Below are 20,907 nucleotides of genomic sequence, written 5' to 3' on the forward strand. Positions count from 1 at the left end.
TACAAAAAGGAAGAATTAGGATTACCAAAATAATTGCTTAATTACTATTTCAGTTTGCTCTCATAGGTATTTTTTTAAACAGTTCCCAGCAGGCTCACAAAAAAGAATGAGGATTCTTGTAAGTTTGTCATATGTAACTTTGGTTCTTAGTAAGTTTCAGGTAAGGATATGTTTAAAATATACATCTATGTTGATCACCTTCTTGCTTTTAATTGGAGTAAAGTCACATTTTTGTGACTCATTGATTTGCAACTGGTTTGAATCCAGCCCGGGCAGAAAAAGGTCCGTGTGAGACTATCACCTGTACTCAGCCAGCAGAAGGCTTAAAGAGTAAGCAGAGCTGCTTAAGGATTCAAAGTGGCAGAATGTGAGCCTTGAGCTGTAGAGCTTAGGGACAGCACTCAGGCCCTGACATCAAGTCCAGCAACTAACTAAGGGAAATGCCAATGAGGCATTTTTCCCAGGGTGGAGAAGACACTCCTGGGACAAAAAAATGGAGGAGCATCCAGAGATTGTAAGCCAATGCTTGAATGGCAGAAATAATGTCAAATCCTAGAGTTATTTTTATGTGGCCCTTCAAAAATTGGTCAGAATCAGGAGGTCATGGGAAGATAGTTTGTAAGCATGCCTAAAGTCTATGATTATCTATCTTGTAAGGGACAGGAACTAGTCAGTCATCTGTGATAATACTAAAAAGCTAAGGTTGTAAAATGTGGAGGATAGTTTAGATCCCAACCTCTGTATGTGTCCAAAGCTCTAATTGGCAATAACTTTTGAGCTGACTCCAGCTACATGAAATTCATCTGCTCAGGAAAAAGTTTGTAAACCTGAGAGTGTATTTCTATTGATATCTGTCTGAAGGCCTGCATAGGTAAGTCAGACATTCTTAGGTTACTAGAGATCACATTACTAAGTCATCCAGACAGATCCTTTTGCAAACCAGAAGGCTAAATAATCTACACTGCTATAGTCAGAAAAAAGGTCTGTGTATTTGTCAAAAGTTAAAATGTTGTTCTTAATGACATCTAATCCTGGTAACCTCTTTGTAAAATAGGCTAAGTATATAGGTTCCTGGTTAGGTAGGAACAACAGCCCTGAGTCAGCTTGAAGAAGTGAGAGAAGATGAATCTTTGCCCATCATCCCCTTTTAAGAACAAGGGACCACAGTCACTTTTTTAAAAAATGTGGCAAAATAGACAGAAGGAAAAGACATGGGAAAGAATAGTACAATCCTGAGCCCTCTATATCTGCCTAGTAAATCCTAGCATTAAAAGAACTATCTCATTTTAAAAAAATTGTTATCTTGGTTAATTGTCCTGGGCTATTATCTAAATAGTCTTAAAAACTAGTGGGGTCATAGCCTGCCAAGCCTATGCAATGTATCCTTAACCAGTCTGTGTAGGAATTTGCAGCCCAGCATGAGGTGTGACAGTCCCTTGGAGCCATTGAGAGACCCTGCTACTGCGGCTGCTGCACACCCTAATGAGTAAAGTTCAATGACAGCTTGACAGTAATCTGGAGGAAATCTATATCATCATGCAGACTACCGCCACCCTGGTAAAAGTAGACTCAACTCCTGCCTGATTCCATCACCTGAAAATGCTTCCTGGTTGAACGCTGCTAATAATAAGATCTTATGGGACATTCTTTTGGTGATATCCAATAACCTCTCTATTCCCACAGTGGATAATGGGGTCAAGTATATCACTTGCTTGTCTTACGTACATCAGTGTCACAGCCTAGTTTGGCTCTGGTATGGTAATAACCTGCTTCCTCCTGGGTGTGTTTTAAAGATAAAGGAGAGATTTTTTTTTAAATCAATGGAAGTAGGAGGAGGAATTAGAACCAGCCCTAATCTTAGCCTTAAAATCTAGTAAGCTTTTCATCCCACTGGTGCCTTGAGGCTTTCTGAGAGAACTTGGTTCCACAAGTCGAAGGAAAAATGGGCAGTTTTAAATTCTAGTCACAAAGGAGCTCAAGGAATTGTAAAGAAGAGGAGTGTAGTAAAGAAAGACTTAGGAAATGAATTAGGGAAAAATTGGTATCCTCTAGATAAGAAAGGATTTAAAAAGTAAGGATTTTCTTAAAATGTTTGTAAAGAAGACAAACATCAGAAAGTTTAAGTATGTAGCAAATGGTGTGAGTATGTCTTAAAATTGGAGCTTACGAGTACAGCTGGTATAAAGGTAAGTTAGGTGTGGTATACGGAGTCAGGATTGCTGGAAGAAAATGTAAGGGCCTTTGTTACTGTTAATTTTGTTACTCAAGATCGGACCTTGTAGATTGGTGTCCTTTGTAAAAAGAGAATCAGCACAGTCCATCTATTGATCTGAGATCCCAATACCAAACTGTAAATATAGAAGACTGTGACTATTAGGAGACCATGATTGTTCCCCTTGTTCTAGAAGAGGAGAGAATGAAGAGCCAAAGTAACTCCAATTTGAGATTAACCACACCATATTGTGATAAGCTGCCCTCAGAGTAACCCCAAGATAGAGAAAAAAATACAGGTTGCCACCCACTCTGCCCACCCTTAAGAAAGAAGAACAGTTGCCCAAGTGTTCCAGGAACAGGATAAACCAATAGTTCAGAAAAAAGGCAGAGCAGTTAGGGTGGACTCAAACGAATCCTGTAACTGCTTGTGAGGAAATTCCCTAAACTTGTTTGTTCAGTACTATAAAAGCTGTGCTGATTGTGCTCTGGGACTCTTAATGTCATCGGTTACCTGATGTGTGGAGGACCAAGCTTGAGCTTGCAAATAAATGTCTCTTTTGCTGTTCCCATTGGTCGTGGTCTCTGGTGGTCTTTCATGGGTCCCAAGTCCATACAACAGGGCTTGATACAAAATGTCTCTTCCCAGGGAATTAAATGATGTCATTTATAACTAAAAGTATTTAGGGTCATTATTAACATCTTACACCTGCTGAGGTTTTTATTTATACTTCTCTTTCTTCCTTTCTTTCTTCCTCCCACTCTTTCTTCCACTCTTTCTTTCTTTTCTATGCTTTTTTCTTTCTTTCTTTTTCCCTTACTTTCTTTCTTTCTCCTTCCTTCCTTCCTTCCTTCTTCCTTCCTTCCTTCTTTCCTTTCCTTCTCTCCTCCTATTCTATTTTTCTTTTTTTCTCTTTCTTTTCTCTTTCTTCGCTTTTTTTCTCTTTTAGGAAATGAGTATGAATTTAGATATTTTGTTGGCTGAACAAGTATTCTACCATTATAACAATCCTTTTTTCAATGTAGTTACTTTGCTCATAGATTATCAGTTTTGCTGAGGCCTGAACAGAGGCTAAGTTCTTCAACTCTGTCTGCCAAGTAACTAGTATCACAAATGCATTCCAACATGCCAGACTTTAAGATGTTATGAGAATCTTATTACTTTCCTTGCACACTGGTTCTGAACAGTGATCTTCTCAATTTCTACCCCTTTAGTTAGTGATGTGAGCTCCAATAGCCTGGCCTCAGTATAGATTGTCTACATGAATGATAGAAGCCAATTTCACTTTAATCTCTTTTTTGCCAGTCCAGGACTGTTATAATTTTATTTCTAGACAATGTTGTGTATATGTGCACGTTAGCGTTAAAATGTTGCTTCCCCCCCCTTTTTTTTTTCCTTTTTTGTATTTCTTGGTCATGGGGCTTGAATTCCAGGCCTGGGCGATGTCCCTAAGCTTTTTAGATAAAGGCTGGCATTTACCACTTGAACCACAGTGCCACTTTCGGTTTTCTGGTGATTAATTGAAGGTAAGAGTGTCAGGGATTTCATGCAAGGGCTAGCTTTGAACTACCACCCTCAGATATCAGTACTTGAGTGGCTAGGATTACAGGCATAAGCCACTGGCTCCCAGCTAAAATGTTACTTATTTTAAGTTCTCTGATTTAGTTGGGGAACTAGCATGAGTGTGTAGAAAGGTAACTTTCAAGTCATCTCTCTAAATAATTTCAGAGATTCATTTTCATAATATTTATTGCAGTGATCAATAACAGAAGCTTTCCAAAGTAACAGAATGATCTATAATTTTCTCCTTCCCATAGGTATTATTGGAAGAAAATGAAAGAGATCTAAGTCTAAGTCAATATGCACTATAATTCTGCATAGAATCTTTATTTTTTAATATTTTTATTAATGTGAAAATACAATAAAGAGGGGTTACAATTACACGGGCAAGATAGTGAGAACATTTCTTTTCAAGCATTGTTGCCTCCTCCTTTGGTTCCCAATATCATCCCTTCCCCTCTCAACCCCCCAAAACGACCCCCCCCAGAAGTTGATGTTAGGCGAAATGAACTTCAAGATAAGCATTCAAAAATTTTTTTTCTTGCGATTGTTTCCAACTTATTCATAAGATGATATCTTTATTGCTTTGTATGTACTTCCCCAGGGTGTAAGCCCTGCTTTCACTGTATTTGATGTTGATATAATTTGTGGAGGAGAAGGGAAAATAGGTTTTAAATAGGGTCACAGGTGGCCCTATTACAACAATGAGATGTACAAAACGTTATGTCAATTTTTATTTAATTATGAAAGTAACATACAGAGAAATTACAATTACATTAGCAAAGTAATGAGTACATTCCTTATGAAGCATTGTTGTCGCCTCCTCTGTTTCCCCTTCCCATCACTTCCCATCTCCCACCACTACCACCAAAGTTGGTAAGATCATTTTTTGTCATAACTTGTTGTACATCTCATTGTTGCAATGGGTTCAGTTGTATCCCTATTTAAACAAAGATTCCACTGTAAAACCATCTGCTCCTGGGCTTTTCTTAGACGGGAGGTCTCTTATTGCTGTTTCTATTTCAATGCTTGATTTAGGCCTCTTAAGATGGTTTAACTCATCTTGGTTTAATTATGGCATGTCAATATTTGCTAGGAAAAGGTCCAATTCTGCCAAGTTCTTGAACTTATTAGCATAAAGTTTTGAGAAATATTCCCTTATAATGTTCTGAATCTTGGTTGTTTCTGTGGTGATGTTTCCATTCTCATCTCTGAGTTTATTTATTTGGGTGTATTCTCTTATTTTTCTGATAAGATTTGCTAAGGGTCTGTCAATTTTGTTAATTTTTTAGAAGAACCAACTATTTGTTTTGTTGATTCTTTCTATAGTTGTATTTGGATTCTAATTCATTTAATTGTGATTTAATTTTAATTATTTCTTTTCATCTAATGGATTGGGGTTTATCTTGCTGCTCTTTTTCAAGAAGGCTCAGCTGTCTCATTAAATTGCTGGTTTCAGATCTCTCCAATTTGTTGATGTAAGAACTCAGACCTATAAACTTGCCCCTGAGTAGTGCCTTTGCTGTGTCCCAGATGAGCTGGTAATTTGTGTGCTCATTTTTGTTGAATACCATGAACATTAAATTTCCTTTCTAATCTCTTCTCTGACCCACTAGTGGTTCATCAGTGTGTTGTTCAGCCTCCATGTGTTACTGCACTTTCTTTGGTGGCTTTTTCTGTTGAGTTTTAATTTTATTCCCTTGTGGTCTGAGAGAATGCAAGGAATAACTTCAATGTTTCTAAATTTGCACAAGTTTGCCACCTAAAATGTGGTCTATTTTAGAAAATATTCCATTGTTGCTGAGAAGAACGTGTATTCTGATGCTGCTTGGTGAAATATTCAGTAGATGTCTGTTAAATCTAGTTGATCCATGCAGTTGTTTAGATTTGCAGTTTCTCTGATGAGGTTTTGCCAAGTTGATCTATCTAGTGAGGAAAGTGGTATGTTAAAGTCTCCAACAATTAATGTCTTTGTATTTATGTGGGATTTGAGGGAAAGTAGTGTTCCTTGCTTGAGTTTGGGTGTTCAGTTGTTTGGCGAATAGATATTTAGAATTTTAATATCCTCCCGAAGGAGAGATACCTTAATTAGTATGTAGCGACCTGCTTTATCTCTTCTCACTAATTGTAATTTGAAGTCAATTTTATATGGTATTAGGATTGCAACTCCCGCCTGTTTATTGGGGCCATTTGCTTGGTAGATTTTGTTCCAGATTTTCACATTCAAAATGTGTTTGTTTTTATGGGAAGATGTGACTCCTGAAGGGAGCAGATAGAAGGATCTTGCTTTTTAATCTAACTAGACAATCTATGTTGCTTAATTGGAGAGTTAAGTCTGTTAATGTTGAGAGATAGGACTGAGAGGTATTTGGGAGTTCCTGCCATTTTATCCATCAGGTGCTATAATTGTATTCTACACATTTATTGATTAGTTACCAATTATTCTCAAATTTTAATATATTAAAATACTTTCTTTTTTTTCTTATTTTCTTGGCCACGAAATCAGCAACACCTCAGTCAACATTTCTCTCATAGAACTTTTCACATGGGTTGGATAAATCTTGACCTGAGTTCCAGTCTTCTGAGAACTCACTCATCTGCTTAGGATTTGATGCTGGCTGTTGGAAAAGAGCTCAAGGAAGGATGTCATTTAAAGCCTTACAACTTTATTCTTTACCAGGGTATTCTCCTGCTGCTTTGGTTGCTGAGAGTGTGAACAAGAGCAAGCATTCCATGGGGAGCAAGGAGACACCATATGAACTTTACTTACTGAGATTTCTGAGTGATTTGCTATCACATGTACTGTATTTTGCAAGTCGAATCTGTCAAAACTACCAGTTTTAAGAGATAGGAGGAGCGTTAAAAGAACTCTTAGAGACAAATACATCTTCAACCTATTTGGTTCCAAGCATTCCTTCTAATGCTTATTCAGCAGGTACTGAAACTTGTGTTGGCTGTATCTATGTGTCTTTCTCATGTGTGCATGTATACATGTGTATATGTATGTGTGTATTTGTGTGTATAACATACATGTGTACATACATAAGGGCAATTGCACACATATATGCATACTTAAATAGATGTACATATACATATATATGCATATATATATATATATACATATATATCAGGTGTTCAGTGGTTGATTTAATCTACAGTTTACAGCACATTGTCATTCTCACAAAATGTACATGATAAACTGCTCTGAGGATCTGTGCTCACTTCCCCCATTACCTTACTTTTCAACCCTGTGAACAACTTCAGCCTACTTTCCATAGGATACCTTTGTTTTTGTTACTTACTGATAATAAAAGAAAAAGGATGTTTGTAAAAGAAAAAGATCTTTTAGGTCACTGGTTAAAGTATCTTATCCGTCCCAATGATTCCTATGAGACACAATTTATAATAGTACTAAAAGTGAAAAGGAATTCCTAGATCTGTTGTTTTACCATTTAGAATGGCAAATAATAATTTCACGGCACTGTTATAACTCTTAAAGAATCCAAGGGTACCTGATGGTCCTTATCATGTTCCCACAAAACCAGTGGATTCTGAAGGATAATAGTAGACCAGCAGATATTCTAAGAAGCAGTCATGGAGCATGTAAGAGAAAGAGAGGAAATGATAGAGAGTGAAAGAGAGAGAGAAATATAATTCTTAAAGTGCATAACAGATGAACAAGAGCTGTATGAGAATATTCATACTGCTATCTTTAGACTTTACAGGTACATTTGAAAATATTTGATATATGATAACCCATCAACATAAAATATAAAGTGATTTTGAAAAAAATAAAGATTACTCAGAATAAATTATAAATGCAAAAACAATGTTCACAGAAGCAAACTCTCAGAGATATTTCATGACTTTTAAACGGACAAAGTGGCTGAAGTTAGTATAAATTTAGAAGTATGACAGTACATAAAAATATAAAAATATATTCATATATTTCATTATATAACCCAAAGCAGAAAGCAAATGTTGTTTAGATGAGTTTTTTTAAAATAGAGTTTCTCAGGTGCTGGGTCGGTGGCTCAGGGGTAGAGTGCTTGCCTTGCATGCATGAGGTCCTGGGTTTGATTCCTTAGCATCACATAAGGAGAAAAAGACAGAAGTGGTGCTGTGCCTCAAGTGGTAGCATTAACCTTGAGCTGAAGAGCTGAGGGACAGAATCCAGAACCCAGAGTCCAAGCCCCACAACCAAAAAAAAAAAAAAAAAAAAAAACTAAGCAAAACACATTCTTCACTTTTGTGGCCTCAACTCTGTAATACCACTGATTCAGCCTAGGGCTAAGATTTTCGGTGTGGACATTTATCAACACTCCTGATTCAGACTCTACTTGAGAAAATTTTTAATCAATATTGTGTTAATTTTGCTCTTTGTAAATTCACATGCACCTGTAAAAAATGGTTTGGCCATCCCAGTAACATTCTCAAAGTACCTCGTAATGACAACTTACAAAAATTTGTATTATATTATAACAAGGAAAAGAATGCTACAAATAAAGAAAAACAATAATTAAATATTAATGATTAATAAAATAAAAACCAAATACCAGTGTTTCCAATCTTTCAAGTGTACTACATATTAGATTTTACTATTTCTCATATTCCTGTACATTTAAAACTGGCTAAAATTATGATGTTCAACGAGTTTTATAGGCTATGAGAAGTCTTTAAAGTTGCCCTCTAAGATTACTACTTATGTCTCATCTCATAATTTATATATGGCTTATATCATCATTTGTTTCTCGCTAAAATATAAAGAAAGGAAGCCCTAAAGTTTTAACAGAAACTTTATAGTAAAAGTCTTAACTCTTTGCTCTGTTTCTTTACACAAAGACTTTGCAACTTCTCATTAGTAGCGTTTCTATAAACTCTGAAATGGACATACTTAGTAGTATATGTCTGCTACCATAAATCTTAAATACTTTATGGAAAAGTTTTTTGACCTGACAAAAAGTCTTAATTTTGGCATATATAAGCAAATTCCCAAAATTAAACATACTTAAAACATTAAATTGTTTGGAGGGAGGTCCAGTCGTGAGTCCTGAACTCTGGGCCTGAGTACTATCCCTCAGCCCTTCAGCTCAAGGCTTGCACTCTAACACTTGAGCCACAACAGCACCATGTCCAGTTTTGTTCTGCTTATGTGGTGCTGAGGATTAGAACCCAGGGCCTCATGCAAGCAAGGCATGTGTTCTACCATTGATCCAGCTTCCCAACCCAAAAAATTAAAACTTTTAACAAACCTTAACACTTGCTGCAGTATTTATTATGACAGGTGACTTGTATAGAATAACTGAATTCCTCTTGCTACACATCTCTTGAACAACTAATATCCGGAATTAATTTGTTTTTGACATTATCAATCTTGACTTTATTCTTAAATATGTGCTTATGTAAGAAATATATGGTTCTAAAATTTCACAACAATATTTTTGAAATTACATATTGTTGAATTATCTAGTTTAAGAAAATCAATTCCACTCTCTATATAAAAAATGTTCTGTGCTCAATTCGGCAGCACATACACTAAAATTGCAACAATACGCAAATTAGCATGGCCCTTGCGCAAGGATGACACACAAATTCGTGAAGCGGTCCATATTTTACAACAGATGCTGGAGGGGATGTGGCCAGAAGGGAACCCTAATGCATTCTTGGTGGGAGTGTAAACTTTTTCAACCACTTTGGAATGTAGTATGGAGGTTCCTCAAAAGACTCCACATAGATCTCCCCTATGTCCCAGCAATCCCGCTTTTGGGCACTTACCCAAATGTTTACAAACAAGACCACACTAAAGCTACCAGCACAACTATTTTTATTGCAGCACTATTTACTATAGCTAAGATATGGAACCAACCCAGATGCCCCTCAGTAGATGAATGGATCAAGAAAATGTGGTATATATACATTATGGAATTCTATGCCTCCATCAGAAAGAATGACATTGCCCAATTTGTTAGGAAATGGAAAGACTTGGAAAAAATTATATTATGTGAACTAAGCCAGGCCCAAAGAAACATAGGTCCCATGGTTTCCCTTATTTGCAATATCTAATATATGTCTGAGTCAAGCAGAAAAGTTCAGATAAGTTGATGTTAGGGAAATGAACCCTAAGATATGTATTCACATGTTTATTTTTTCTTTCATGCGATTGTTTCTAACACATTTATAAGATTATTTCTTTGTTGCTTTGTATGCCCCTCCCCCACAGTATAACCTCTGCTTTCACTGTATTTTATGTCAGTATAATTTGTGGAGGGGAAGGGGAAAATCAAATCATTTAAATAGGGATACAGTAGGACCCATTGCAACAATGAGATGTACATGTCTTTATGTCGAAAATGAACTTTACAACTTTGGTGGGGGCGGGGGAGTAGGGAGGATTGGGGGGGCAGGAGGAAGATGGTAAGGGATGGGAAGGGGAAACAAAGAAGGAAGTCACAATGCTTGATAAGAAATGTACTCATTATCTTGCCTATGTAATTTTAACCCCTCTGTACAGTATTTTCACAAAAAAAAAAAAAAAAAGATTACACATAGACCTCCCCTATGACCCAGCAATCCCACTTTTGGGCATTCACCCAAATGATCACAAACAAACAAGACGATAGTAAAACTACCAATACAACTATGTCTATTGCAACATTATTTACCATAGCTAAGATATAGAACCAACCCAGATGCCCCTCAGTAGATGAATGCATCAAGAAAATGGTGTGTGTGTGTGTGTGTGTGTGTGTGTGTGTGTGTGTGTGTGTGTGTGTGTGTGTGTTTATGGGAATTCTATCGTCCATCAGAATGAATGGCATCACCCAATTTGTTACGAAATGGAAAAACTTGGAAAAAATTATATTAACTGAAGTAAGCCAAGTCCAAAGAATCATAGGTCCCATGGTATCTTTTATTAGCATTAAGTAAATATATGTCTGGGATAAGCAGAAATGGTCAAAAACTATGTGCATATGACTAGATAAGGTAATGTTAAGCTAAATGAGCTCCAAGATAGGAACACGAGTGTTTTTTCTGTCTTTCTTGCTGTTGTTTCTAACGTAATTATAACGTACAATGTGATTTTTTAATTTTTTATATGGTCCTTCCACACAACATAACCCCTGTTTTCACTGTATTTGATGTCGTTGCACCTGCGTCTTGAATATACACTTCTCTAATTTGTGGAGGGAAAGGGAAAAAACAAAATGCTGAAATAGAGATACAGGTTGACCCATTGTAACAATGAAATGCACAAGACACTATGTTGAAAAACGAACTTTACAATTTAGGCGGAGTTGGGAGGGGGGTGGTGAGGAGTGTAATTGTGGAGGTGGAAGGGAAGGGATGGTGGGGGAAAAACAAAGGGGAGGTAACAATGCTTGATAGGAAATGTACACAATACCTTGCTCATGTAACTGTAATTCCTCTGTACAATATTTTTACAATAAAAAAGTTTAAAAATGTTCTGAGATGGAAGAGTTTTTTCTATTATTTTACCCATATAATATCGTTAACAAAGAAATTAATGCAATACACTGACCTGAAGATATTTTGAATGAGTGTGTGTGTGTGTGTGTGTGTGTGTGTGTGTGTGTGTGTGCATATGCATGCTTGTGCATGTGCATACCTGATTGTTGGCGTGAGCAGAGTTTGAACTAAAGGCTTCAAGGACTTGTTAGGCCTTTCCTCTCTAGATTGGTCAGCTAATATATTAGATTGGTTAGCTAATATATTCCTGGCCCTTTTCTAGTTCATTTAAATTTTTGAAAAATAATCTTATGGGTTTTTTTTTTTTGCCCTGATTGGCTTCCAACACTTATCCAAAGATCTCAAACTCCTAAGTAGATATGCCAAGTGGACAGGATTACAGGAGTGAAAACCAGCACATGGCTTTACGAATAATTTTAAAAGTAGAAGAAACTTTACTTCACAGAGACCTCTTTTATCATTTCCTACCTTTAAAGCATTTTGGAGTGATTACATGTTAATTTATTTCGTTTTGGGATTCTTACAAAACAGTAACTGATGGTATTTAAAAGTTTTAGTACTTTTTAGCCGGGTGCTGGTGGCTCACGCCTGTAATACTAGCTACTCAGGACGCTGAGATCTGAGGATTGCGGTTCAAAGCCAGCCCGGGCAGGAGAGACCATGAGACTCCTATCTCCAATAAACCACCAGAAAACCAGAAGTGGCGCTGTAGCTTAAGTGATAGAGCACTCGCCTTGAGCTGAAGACCTGAGGGACAGTGCCCAGGCCCAGAGTTCAATCCCCACAACCGACAAAAAAAAAAAAAAAGTTTTAGTACTTTTTAAAAAGTATACTAGAACTGTGAAACAGAAGAAATTTGGCTCTCTTCGGACCTCAATTTACAATCTTAGTTTGTGCATGATAACCCAATATCACCAACAGAGTCTGTGTTGAAGATAAAATGTGACAAAAAGCAATTACCATGGGCATAATTGTTATGTTATTATTTATTGGACAATATGAATATTGAATTGAGAGTATAAGAGAATGGAGAGATTTTACCTACCATTTTTGTATTGCTGAAAGGCTTTTGGAATCTTTGACTCATTTCCTTCCTCACTGTGTGTCTTTAGGCTATGCACTTAGTGCCTTTAATTATAATTTTCTCAACACTAATCTCCATCTTGATACACACAAAGGCCTGGATGAGCTGCCAGCTCCAACTCAGGCCTTGGGAGAAAACAAGACAGTCATTTAGCAGGTCAGAGGAACCTGCCCAGACCTACCAGGCTCAACCCATCCCAGGAAATAGTCACTCACCCCAAGCAGAGGAAGTTCTGCTCCCAGGAGTGGCTTTCTTCATTGGGTGAACAGAGCCAGAGGCTGCCCCTCACTACAGCAGCTTAGACAATAAATTGAAATTCAGTAAACATAACCCTGAGAAAGGCTTGAGGCTGGACTCTGAGAATATCTCAGAAGCTAGCCCCTCAGGAAAGAACCACTGTTTGCTGAAAGGCCTCAACTCAACCCAGAACCTAGCCTCATGTCATCATTTCCAAACTAGAGGGCCCAGACATCTCCCTCTTCTGCGATACTGAAAACAGATCCCTCTCCCACTGAACTATTCTGGGAGGAGGATCACAAAATCCTGGGTAAAGCAAAGCATTTTTCAGCTTGCCCAAACAAACTGACTTAAGTAATCAATCAAGCTGCAGGAAAACCAAAGACCACAAGCAGACCAGAGACTCCACCAAGAGACTGGTTATGGACACAGGGAGATACAGAATCTTCCCATCCCCCACACCCCAAAAAATCAAAGGCCTTTCTTTTTTGTACCTTATTTTTAATTTTTTTAAAATTTTAATTTTTTAAAATTTTTGTTTTATATTATTTTTTCCTCATATAAATTTTATTTTAGGTGTATATGTGTGTGTTTTTTTTTCTGTACTGACCTTTTGATCGTTTTCTTTTTCTTTCTTTTCTCATTCTTTTCACTTCTTCTCCTTCATTCTTTTCTGCATGACTTAATTGCTGTTCTGCTCACCCACAAACATAGCCGTCATTGATATTAGATCTTATCCTCCATTGTGTACACACTTAATCCAGAAATTTATTACTCAATTCAAAACCTCTAAGACTTAACTTCTTTAATAGCAGTATTACCTCTTTATAACCATATAATATTTTAAACATTTTTATTTTTCTAGTTGTTCATGTCTCCTTTCTATCGCTCCCCTCCTCTCATCCCGTCCTCATTCTTCTCTGAATACTATTCCTTTAAACTTGCAGTTTTTAATGGTTTCACTTTTTAATTTTAAATTTTTGTTTTTCCATATTTTTCTTCTCTCTCTTTTATCTTTTTCTTCTTTTTTTCTTATTCTTTCTTTCTTTTTCTTTTTTCCTTTTTTTCTCTCTATGCTATCATTCTGTCCAATCCATTTCCCTCTTTGAGAGGAGGACATGGTTAATTCCACTCTCCCTCACCTTCCCAAATCCCTCTAATAGTATTTTTCCCCACATTTTCCCTAAATCTAATAATTTCTGGTTGCCAAATTCTCCTTTGCTCTTCTTAGGCCATTAAGCCATAGTTGTTTAGTGTTCAATAGATTGTATCTCTTGAACAAGATTGTATCTGCAGACTTTTGACAGTGCAACTACAGACTTTGTTTGATAGTTACCTTAAAATAGTGTTCTAGCACAAAACTGGTGTTATTCTCATCCCAAATGGGCAGAACAAGCTGGAAAAACACAAGAAAAATGGCAATCCCGGGGATCTCAACTCCTACTCATGACAATCAGGGGACAGAACGGATAATGCATAATCCAGAGGAGAGTTCCCAAAAAGCTCTACAAACACTACAGGTAAACAGCATAAATGAAAAGAGTGAAAACATGCAAAGGTCTCAATGTGAGCATGATAGGGAGAGAGAGGAGGCAAACCAAAGATCAATACAAGAGTCTCATGAGCATGAGGAAGCTACTCAAAGATTGATATAGGAATTTCCTGAGCAGATTGAGAACACTTAAACAGAAATAAAGGAATTGCGTGAGCAGGTTCAGATCAATCAAAGAGATAGATAGCAATTACGTGAGCTGGCTGAGAACAAAGTCAGCAATGGTGTGAACAGGCTGAGAACACTCAAAGAGAAGTACAGGAAATGCATGAACGTGAGGATGCTAATCAAAGAAAAATACAGGAACTGAGAGATAGGGCTGAGAATAGACAAATATCAATGGAGGCATTCATGGAATACAAAACCAGAGAGCTGAAAGAAATCAGGGAGACATGAGCTGGTAAGGGGGCTCAGTGGTAGAGTGCTTGCCTTGCATGCATGAGGCCCTGGGTTCAATTCCTTAGCACCACATAAGCAAAAAGAAAAAAAGCCGAAGAGGTACTGTGGCTCAAGTGGTAGAGTGCTAGCCTTGAGCTGAAGAGCTAAGGGACAATGCCCAGGCCCAGAGTTCAGGCCCCATGACCTGACCCCCCCCCAAAAAAAAAGAAATCAGGGAGACCAGGAAGGGGATGCTCAGTGGAGCCAATCAGAAGGAATGAGAGTCCAAAGAAATCATAACAAATCAACTAAGTGATTTGAGAATAAACACGGAACATCAAATTAAGGAAGTAAACAAGGTCACACATGATCTAGAACAAAGTTACAACAAAGAATTTGAAGCCATCAAAGCTGATCAATTAGAAGGAAAAAAAACAAGTAGAAAGTCTTGGCAGTATGTTAGACCATGCAGAAGATCGAAACTTGTGGATTTAACAACCTAGATATTATAGAGAAAGAACATACAACCATCCAAGACAAGTCCAAGAAATAAGATAGATCTATTTCAACACTTGGAAGACACCATCAGAAGGACTAATGTGAGGATAATGGGTGTAGAGGAACACCTAGAGAGAGATTTTAATGGTCTAGGAAATTTGTTTAACAGGATCCTAGCAGAGAACTTCCCAAACATACAAAAAGATAGGCCTATTCAGATATAAGAAGCTTTTTGAACTCCAAATCGACCAGACCAGAACAGGACATCCTACCGTCACATTATAATCCCCAAAGGATCAATTCAGACCAAGGAAAGGATCCTTAATTCAGCAAAGGAGAAAAGATAAATCACCTATGAAAGGAAACCAATTAGAATCACCTCAGATTTCTCAGCAGAGACAATCAAAGCAAGAAGAGCCTGGCATGATGTATGACATGCACTAAAGACAAACAACTATCAACCAAGAATACTTTACCTCATTAAACTCTCCTTCATAACCTCAGGTCAAATAAAAACCTTCCATAGCAAAGAAAAATGGAAATAATATATCTCCACCAAACCAGCCCTACAGAAGATACCTAAAGATGTCCTAAACATACAAAACCAACAAGTCCAAAGTAAAGGCCATGAAACTACACTCAAACTGAGAATCCAAGAACCATAGGAAGAACCCAGGTGCCACAACTCCTAAGAAGGTGGATAAAATGGCAGGAACTCCCAAATACCTCTTAGTCCTATCTCTTAACATTAACGGGCTTAACTCTGCAATTAAGCAACATAGACTGTCTAGTTGGATTAAAAAGCAAGATACTTCTATCTGTTGCCTTCAGGAGTCAAACCTTGCCCATAAAAACATACACATTTTGAATGTGAAAGGCTGGAACAAAATCTACCAAGCAAACAGCTCCCCATAAACAGGCAGGAGTTGCAATACTAATATCAGATAAAATAGACTTCATATTAAAATTAGTTAGAAGAGGTAAAGAAGGTCGCTATATACTAATTAAGGGATCTCTCCTTCAGGAGGATATTACAATTCTAAATATCTATTTGCCAAACAACGGAGCACCCAAATTTATGCAAGAAACACTACTTTCTCTCAAATCTCAAATAGATCCACAGACATTAATTGTCGGGGACTTTAACACACCAATATCTCCACTAGATACATAAACTCAGCAAAAAATCAACAGATTTAACTGTATAGATCAACTAGATTTAACAGACATCTACCAAATATTTCACCCAGCAGCATCAGAATACACGTTCTTCTCACGAGCACATGGAATATTTTGTAAAATAGACCACATTCTAGGCCACAAAGCAAACTTGTCCAAATTTAGAAACATTGAAGTCATACCTTGCATTCTCTCAGACCACCAGAGAATAAAATTAGAATTCAACCCCAAAAGCCACCAAAGAAAGTCCTGTAACACATGGAGGCTGAACAACAAGCTGTTGTACCACCAGTGGGTCATGGAAGAGATTAGAAAGGAAATTCAAGTGTTCATGATATTCAACAAAAGTGAGCACACAAACTACCAGCTCCTCTGGGACACAGCAAAGGCAATACTCAGAGGCAAGTTTATATCTCTGAGTTGCTACATCATCAAATTGGAGAGATCTGAAACTAACAATTTAATGAGGCAGCTGAGCCACCTTGAAAAAGACAAGCAAAATAAACCCCAATCCAGTAGACAGAAAGAAATAATTAAAGTTAAAGCAGAATTAAATGAATTAGAATCCAAAAAAAATAGAAAGAATCAACAAAACAGAGTTGGTTCTGAATAGGAGACACCCTAGGACTCCTTGGCACAGGCCGAAATTTTCCTAATAGAGACCCAGAAACACAACACATCAAAGAAAGGTTGGACAAATGGGATTGCATGAAATTGCAGAGCTTCTGCATGGCAAAGGACATAGCTAGCAAGATCGATAGAAAGCCCACGGATTGGGAGAAGTTCTTCACGAGCCATACAACAGACAAGTGTATCAGATCTAAAATATACCTGGAACTCAAAAAAAAATAAATCCCCAACAACAAATCCTTAAAGAAACAACTGCCCAACAAGTAAGGGGCTAAAGACTTAAATAAAAAGTTCTCTGAAGAGGAATGAAGGATAGCCAATTGACACATGAAGAAATGCTCAACCTCCCTAGCCATAAAAAACCTCCCTAGCCACCTCACCCCAGTTAGAATGGCTATAGTCAAGAACTCTAATAACAACAGATGCTGGAGGGGATGTGGACAGTAGGGAACCTTACTGCATTGTTGGTGTGAGTGTAAACATGTTCAACCACTTTGGAAAACAGTATGGAGGTTCCTCAAAAGACTCCACAGAGAGCTTCCCTATGACCCAGCAATCCCACTTTTGGGCATTTACCCAAATGTTTACAAACAAGGCCACACTAAAGCTACCAACACAACTATGTTTATTGCAGCATTATTTTCTATAGCTACGAGCTATGATATGGAACCAACCCAGATGCCCCTCAGTAGTTGAATGGATCCAGAATATATATATATATATATATATATATTCTATGCCTCCATCAGAAAGAAAGACATTGCCCCATTTGTCAGGAAATGGAAAGACTTGGAAAAAATTATATTAAGTGAAGTCAGCCAGTCCCAAAGAAACATAGGTCCCATGGTTTCCCTTTTTTGCAATAACTAGTATATATGTCTGAGTCAAGCAGAAAAGGTCAGATAAGTTGATGTTAGTGGAATATACCCCAAGATAAGTATTCAAATGTTTTTGTTGTGTTTCCTTTCATGCAATTGTTTCTGTCATATTTATCAGATAATTTCTATGTTGCTTTTCATATCCCTCCCGTATGGTCCATACTTTCACTGTATTTGATATTGGTATAATTTGTGGAGAGAAAGAAACAAATCGTTTAACTATGGATACAGGTGGACCCATTGCAACAATGAGATGTATAAGTCATTATTTCGAAAAACGAATTTAACAACTTTGCTTGGGGTTGGGGTGAGGATCGGATGGGGGAGTGGCGGAGTATGGGAAGGGATGGGAAGGGGAAACAAGTAGATGACAGCAATGTTTGATAATAAATGTACGAGTTATCTTGCCCATGTAATTGTAACTCCTATGTATGGTATTCTCACAATAAAAGAAAGAAAGAAATGTACTCATTATCTTGCCCATGTAATTGTAACTCCTCTGTACAGAATTTTAACAATAAAAAAAAGAAAAAAGGAATCAGAGAGAGTGGAGGGAAGGACAAAGAGAAAAAAAGAGGAAAGGAAGGAAGAAGAGAGCATGCGAGCCTTGGTTTTGAGTCCCTGGATCAAGAGAGCCAACCATTCACAATTCCTGTGGGTAGCATTTCAGAGCCTAAAGCCAGTATGTAGGAGTAAACCACTGACCCTTCAGCAACTTCGTGATATCTAGGAGCTCTGTGGTCACCAACTGCTGGGGGAAGCAGCCTCAGGGCTCAGGGTGAGTCACCAAGTTTCAATCATCCTGGCCCCAGCAAATTATTTTCTGGTCAGATAATAAGAAAGTGTCTAAGGGCTAGGGAGGTGTTGGGGTGAGGGAGTATCAGGGGCGGAGCAAGGGATAAGCAGGAAAATGAAGAGGGAGGATGATCCTAGGTCAGGTGTGTCAGGACATTGGAGCCATGACCTCGCCTGACAACACAGATCACCAGTTATAGAGTGTTTGACACAGCCACACTTCTATTAAGAGCCTGACACCTTGGGTTCACCATTGACTTCCTAGCTGTCGTCCACTGCAGGATGACTGTGCAGTACATCTTTGGGGACTGGGACTTTCAATGGCTGAATATGAAGATGACACCCCCGGTGTTCATTCCTCCACCAGAGACAGTGGGAAGTGGGCCACTGGCAGAGGACAGCCAGGGAATGAGGATGGGAGTTGGGACCCGAGTTACCTCGAGAATTCCTCTAGGGTTGTGCTAGGACCATGTGACTGCCATTCTCAGAGGCAAATGTGGGTCTCTTTGCTGGCTCAGCCTTTAGTCTACCTGGCAGTTCTGGGATTCAGAGAGGGCTGACTGAAAGTGGGGCAAGCATGAGGAGGCTGGTGGGAAAACAAGAGGAACTGGGTTCTGAGCAGGGTTGTTTCTTTGAGGATACTCAAAACCCAGGAACTTTCCTGGGATGGATCAGCCCTTTTCTCCTTTTTCCTGAGAGAGAGGGACCTAGAGAACTCCAGTCCCTTGGCCGAGAAATCCTTTCATTCCCACATCCTGTGGTTGGATAACTAGAACTCACCTTGCTGCCCAGTGTCAAGGAAGGACAGTGAGAGATCCTGAGTCTTTGATAAGGTCAGGGGATCCTCAGTATGAGATTGTACTTGAACATCATAACTTGGTGCATGGTCAGTCCCCTATAAGACTGCCATGGTGTAAGACATAGAATCTAGAGAATCAGAGCAGAATGGGGTCTGTTCTGGAAGTCTTGAATATTATGTGTGAGCTTTGAGCTCCTGTGTGCCCACCTGCTTCACTTTCTTGGGCGGGTCTTTGCTAGAAAAAGCTTGAAACTAGGGCCTGGGTTTTATCCCTTGTCTTTGATGCTCAAAGCTAGCACTCTCCCATTTGAGCCACAGCTCCACTTCCAAATTTTTGGGTGTTTAATTGGAGAAAAAGTGTTCTCATGGACTTTGCTGTCATGGGTGGCATTCAACTGTAATCCTCAGATCTCAATTTCCTGAGGGGATAGGGTGAAAGGAATGGAAAAGTATCTTTGGCCGGGTGCCAGTAGCTCATGGCTGTCATCCTAGGTACTCAGGAGCTGAGAGCTGAGGATCACAATTCAAAGCTATCCTCAGCAGGAAAGACCCTGAGACTCTTATTTCCAACGAACCACCCAGAAAACCAGAAGGGGTGCTGTGGCTCAAGTAGTAGAGTGCTTGCCTTGAGCTGAAGAGCTCAGGGACAGCACCCAGACTCAGAGTTCAAGCTCTACAACTGAAAAAAAGAAAGAAATCCAACATCTTTGCCTGCAAAGGATGGTGGAAGTGTGCCGGGGGAGGGGGGTAAGGCGGGGGGGGTGCTTTGGTTGAGAGATAAGGTGCTGACTTCACTGTACAAACATTTCTAAGAACTCCACAAGTTTGCCCCAGTTTGAAGCCACAGCTTCAAGAGGACGTGGCCTGTGACAGGCAGGGAGTGGGCGAATGGTTGCAGGGGTGAGATTGTTGTGTATGTATTCTCTCCATTGAAGGATGGATTTGAATGTTGAGTGACAAAGTCTGAAGTCAAGGGTTGCAAGAAGTTTGTGGCATGATGAGGATGGGTTTCCTCTGGATATGTGAAGGTGGCTGAAGCCAGAAGCCACTGATGCCTCACAACTCACATCCTCGCTACACAGAAGGCTGAGATGTGAAGACATAGGTCCAAGCCAGCATGGGCAGAAAAGTCTGTGAGACTTGATGTCCAATGGACCACCAGAGAACAGGAATTGGCTCTGTGGCTCAAGTGGGAGAGTGCTCACCTTCAGCTGAAGAGCTGAGGGACAGTGCCTTGGCCGAGTTCAAACCTCATGACCAACTACAAAAAAGAGGGGGCTAAGTTTTCTGCATAGCAGTGTGTACAGTAGGAACTGCCTTACTGAACTATGAGACATTCCAGATATGTGAGAGGCTTACTGGTTTGTCTATAGGGGGTCAGATGTTTGTAGTGCCACCTTCTTGAGGGTGGGATGAGATCCTAATGGAGAGAGTTCATGGTTCTGTTCTCAGGGCCTGCTGAAGCCTTGGGCTCTCCATGTGTGTGTGTGTGTGTGTGTGTGTGTGTGTGTGTGTGTGTGTGTGTGTGTGTGTGTGTGTTTGTCTGTCAGTGTGTGTCTGTGTCTGTGTGTGTTTGGAGGTAGAAAACCTGGGCCTTGAACTCAGGGACTAGGTGCT

The 20,907-nt window shown here is 38.8% G+C and overlaps 1 non-coding gene and 1 pseudogene across 1 annotated transcript; one reads left to right on the top strand and one right to left on the bottom strand.

Moving 5' to 3' along the window:
* The window catches only part of LOC138838524 (F-box-like/WD repeat-containing protein TBL1XR1 pseudogene), a 32,085-nt pseudogene that overhangs the window by 3,460 nt on the left and 7,718 nt on the right, over positions 1-20,907 (bottom strand).
* LOC138838533 (U6 spliceosomal RNA) lies at positions 9,284-9,387 on the top strand. Its single transcript, XR_011375643.1, has one exon. It is a non-coding gene; the product is annotated as a U6 spliceosomal RNA (small nuclear RNA).

This window comes from Dipodomys merriami, unplaced genomic scaffold (assembly GCF_024711535.1).
Source record: "Dipodomys merriami isolate MVZ:Mamm:240054 unplaced genomic scaffold, mDipMer1.0.p SCAF_281, whole genome shotgun sequence".
NCBI lineage: Eukaryota > Metazoa > Chordata > Mammalia > Rodentia > Heteromyidae > Dipodomys > Dipodomys merriami.